The 4,185-nt window shown below is 50.2% G+C and overlaps 1 pseudogene; it reads right to left on the bottom strand.

The window, feature by feature from the left end:
- Positions 1-1,531: 1,531 nt before the first annotated feature.
- Positions 1,532-3,962, bottom strand: LOC139438806 (putative protein FAM10A4; annotated as a pseudogene).
- Positions 3,963-4,185: the final 223 nt, after the last annotated feature.

The following is a 4,185-nucleotide window of genomic DNA, read 5'->3' as shown; positions in this document are numbered from 1 at the left end:
ACTGCGGCCCCAGCAGCCCCCCACGGCACTCCCCGCCAGCCTTCCCGGGGTCCTGAAATCCGGGTGGCCTAACCATAAGAGGGGGGCGCAAACGTCCCCTGCGCTTCCTCGTGGAACGTTGCAGCCCGCTGGTCCTCGTGCCCCCATTGCCAGCCAGTGGGTTTATGGTAAGTGTGGGCTGCTGTTCTGAACTTCCCATAGGTGTGTTTAGACCCCTTACCTTTCCACATGAGATAAGAGGAAGCGTTTATATATGGAACAAGAGCAGAGCTCAGCGACCCAGGCCTCTGCCGCGCCCTTCGCGCAGCGTGGGGCTAAAATGCCACCGGCACGGAGGCCCGTGACGCACCAGCTGCGGCCCTGCCAGGGCCCCCATCCCAACCCACGGCCTGTCGCAGCCCTGGTGGTCCCAGCGGTTTCATAATCGAAATAAATCATTAAAAAAAATAAAGCATTTGAAAGCACAACTCGAAATGCGTTAATAACCATGTACCCAATTCCAACTTTATTTAAATGAGCCGTATCTGCCTCCTGTTCAAACCGGAGCACGCAATCTTCCGTGGTTACAAATCTCCCTTACCCAGCGGACTCAAAGGAAAACCAAAATGGTTAGGGAAGGAAACTGCAGGAACGAGTGATAGCTTTCACTTCGTTTTAAATATTTTCAAGGTTTAGGAAGCGTTGGAATCTACTTCCTAATAGGAGAGCGTGACCTGCCTGATGACCCTAACGCAACCCCCTGTGAGAAGCGTCGGCCGCGCCGGGCCGCGGGGGCTGCCTCCGAGCACCCAGCTTTCTGGATGGGGCCGCCGGCGCCCTGGCTTGCCTCCCGCGGCTCCCACGCAGCGAGGCAGGAGGCTTCTCCTGCGGCCCGGCCCTTAGTGGCCAGAGGGGCACTTTGCTGGCCTCCGGATCTGGCTGACACTCGCCGATGGTCGCTCTGCTGTTCTGACTACTTGTGGGGTTCTGGAAGGCCACACAACTCCCGGGTCCCGCACGGCTGCCAGCACCTCTGGGTCACTAAGGACTTCTCTGGGCTTCCTGCATTCCAGGCATTCCCCCAGGAAAGCCGGAAGAGGGCGGGGCCCGGCTCCAGCAGGCTTCTTCCCCCGGGCTCTGACGTCCTTCCCGAGCCTTTTGTGCGCTCTCAGTTGGTTCCTTTTTTTTTCTCTTCCCTTCCCCGCCCCCCCAGTTGTCTGCTCTCTGTGTCCATTCGCTGTGTGTTCTTCTGTGTCTGCTCCCATTCTTGTCAGTGGCACCGGGAATCTGCGTTTCTTTTTGTTGCGTCATCTTGCTGCATCAGCTCTCCGTGTGTGCGGCACCATTCCCGGGCAGGCTGTGCTTTCTTCACGTAGGGCAGCTCTCCTTACAGGGCGCACTCCTTGCGTGTGGGGCTCCCCTATATGGGGGGACACCCCTGCGTGGCAGGGCACTCCTTGTGCGCATCAGCACTGCACTTGGGCCAGCTCGTCACACGGGTCAGGAGGTCCGGGGTTTGAACTCTGGACCTCCTGTGTGGTAGGCGGACGCCCTATCCATTGGGCCAAGTCTGCTTCCCTCTAGTTCTTTCTTTGAGCTCTCGCGCTTCTCGTTTCCGCTCACACCTCCTCCAACGTGCTGCAGTTTCTGGGCCCTGGATGAGCTTCTTCCAGCACCGCAGTAGCATCGTCGTCGTCATCCAGTCTACAGTCAAGGGCAGGATCACCAGCCGCCCTCCCCAGGGGCCCGGAAGTCTGCACGTGGCCCTCGCCGCTTGTAAGGCCGAGCTGTCGCAGTCTGGGATGGCAGCACTTGGCTTCTGTGATTTGATGGAGACACTGGCCCTCTTGGCATAGAAAATGGCCAAGGGAGGCTCCAGCTTCGCGGCGTCTGTGAACGAGCCGACGGCTTTCTGTGGTTCGCCATCACCTCGGGCTCCAGCGGTGGCCACTCTCTGATCGTTGGCCTGATCTGTCCTCTCCTCGGTCACCTCTACGGCTTCATCTCCCATTTCCTGAGGTTCAGCAACACCTTCGTGGTCCATTTCTAGATAATTTCCTCACTCGGTTCCTCTCTCTTTATGTTTTCCTCCAACTTCTTCTGTTTTCTCCTCCTTGATATTTTCCTCTGCTTTAGCATGATGAGTGGCAGGTGGGCTTTTACCACCCACGCTCTCCACCCATTCCCTGAGGGAGCACATGGCCTCGGTGAGCAGAACCCTCAGATCCTGCACACACAATTTCACAAAGGCCCCGCGCTCGCTCACTCTGTGGGCATCTGTGGTTTGGCGGTGGTGGGAGGCAAACGGGGTGGCCAAGGAAGCTGCAATCTGATTCTAGGATAAGGCACCAGCTCAGCGTGACTGTGCAGAAAATAGACCATTTACCTTTAATGTAATCCCCGGCATGAATCCCGGTATGGATTCAGGCCTACCATTTTATTATTTGTTCTCTTTGTCCCCACTGTTTTTTTGTTCTTCTGTTCCTTTTTGTCTGATTTCTCGTGTATTATTTCAATATTTTATAGTATTCTGGTTTAATTTATCTATAGGATTTTTGACTAAATCTCTAAATTTTAATGGTTTCTTTTTTTTTTTTAAAGATTTATTTTTTATTTATTTCTCTCCCCTTCCCCCCCCCCAGTTGTCTGCTTCCTGTGTCCATTTGCTGTGTGTTCTTCTGTGTCCTCTTGCATTCTCTTGCGGACGCCCTAACCACTGGGCCAAGTCCTCATCCCCCCTTATATTTCATGTGCCATTTTCTCTAGCTGTTTTGGAGATTTGTTTCTTTTACCTTTTTTTTTTTTTTTTTTTTTTTTTTTTTGTAGCAGTTTCATTATGATGTGTCTGGGTATGGTTTTCTTTGAGTTTATCCTATCTGGGATTTGCTGAGTTTTTTGAAACTGCAAATTTGTGTCCTCCCAAATTTGGGAAGAATTTTGCTATTGAACTTGAATGCAAATTCGATAGGGCAGGCTGTAAGCAGGAAACTCTGATGAAGTTTTTCGATGAATTCTACAGAAAAAGCTGGCTGGCTGAAATAGCATCACCTCTCCTTTTAAAGTCTTCAGATGATTAAATGAGACGTGTCTCTCATTGTTGAAGGCAAGCCACTCAGTTGGCTGTAGATGTCCTCAGCCATAGATGCAATCAACTTATTGATGATTTAAGTCCACGAAATGTCCTCATGGTAAAAATTAGGCCAGCGCTTGCTTGACCAAGCAATTGGGCACCATTATCTGGCCAAACTGACACTGAGCCTAACCATCACAGTCCACCCCTTGTTAACTTAGCAGCAATACACATCGTCTTAAACCATACTTACTTTCTAAATAAAAACAATAACAGACCGATATTTCCCCTAACAATACTCGCCAGTCCTATGTACAACCAGAAATGCACTAGATCTCTCCAGAACAGGGTGCCAGACCTTGAGTAATGTTCGTTCTTAAAGTTGATGTCCTGTAACTTAAATATTGTGACATGAAACTGATACAACTCATGTCATATGATGAAGAGATAAGATAGTGAAGAAAACAAAGATGTTTTCTTTATGTAATATACAAACATATGAGAAAGCAAGGAAGAAATATTCATGACCATTACAGTTCTCATTTCTCTAATTGATCACATGGTCATAGTTCATATTTATTGCTTCTTCCACTACCCATTCCATGTTCCCTTTACCCTCAGTAAGCATCTCAGCCGGACCTGGTTCTTTGCCTGGTGGGGTGACCCAGATCTTCATTCCTGAAGTTTCTGGGCCACAGGTAGTCCTGTCTGGATTGGGTTGTTGCAGTTTTCCATTGACTTTAATCAGGGGGCATGGTAGTAATAAGAAATGCCTTAGAGGATCTCTTGTGTTCCAGGCATACTCTTCTCTACCTCCATTGTGTAGATGCAGTCCTATTTCCCCTTGATAGTCAGGATCAATCACCTCAGCTAGTACAGTAATTCCCTTCTTTACCTGCTGATTCAGAGGCATGCGGAGCCCAAAGTGACCAGTCTTAACTTCCAGATTATTGGAATCATTGGTGTGTCTCCTGGTGGAAGCACTCCTCCTTTTAGAACTAAGACCTAGATCAGCAGAGCTTAAGGTTGTAGGGAGCATAGGGCCCAAGTGGCAGTGCAGCTTGCACAGCAGCCTGGACCTGTCACAGCATCTCCTCTTGCTATGGTCCTCACTCAAAACTAGCAGCTTTTCTGAT

This window comes from Dasypus novemcinctus, chromosome 4, assembly GCF_030445035.2.
Source record: "Dasypus novemcinctus isolate mDasNov1 chromosome 4, mDasNov1.1.hap2, whole genome shotgun sequence".
In the NCBI taxonomy this organism is placed as follows: Eukaryota; Metazoa; Chordata; class Mammalia; order Cingulata; family Dasypodidae; genus Dasypus; species Dasypus novemcinctus.
Note: the sequence above shows the minus strand (reverse complement) of the source record. Positions and strands in the feature narration are given on the sequence as shown.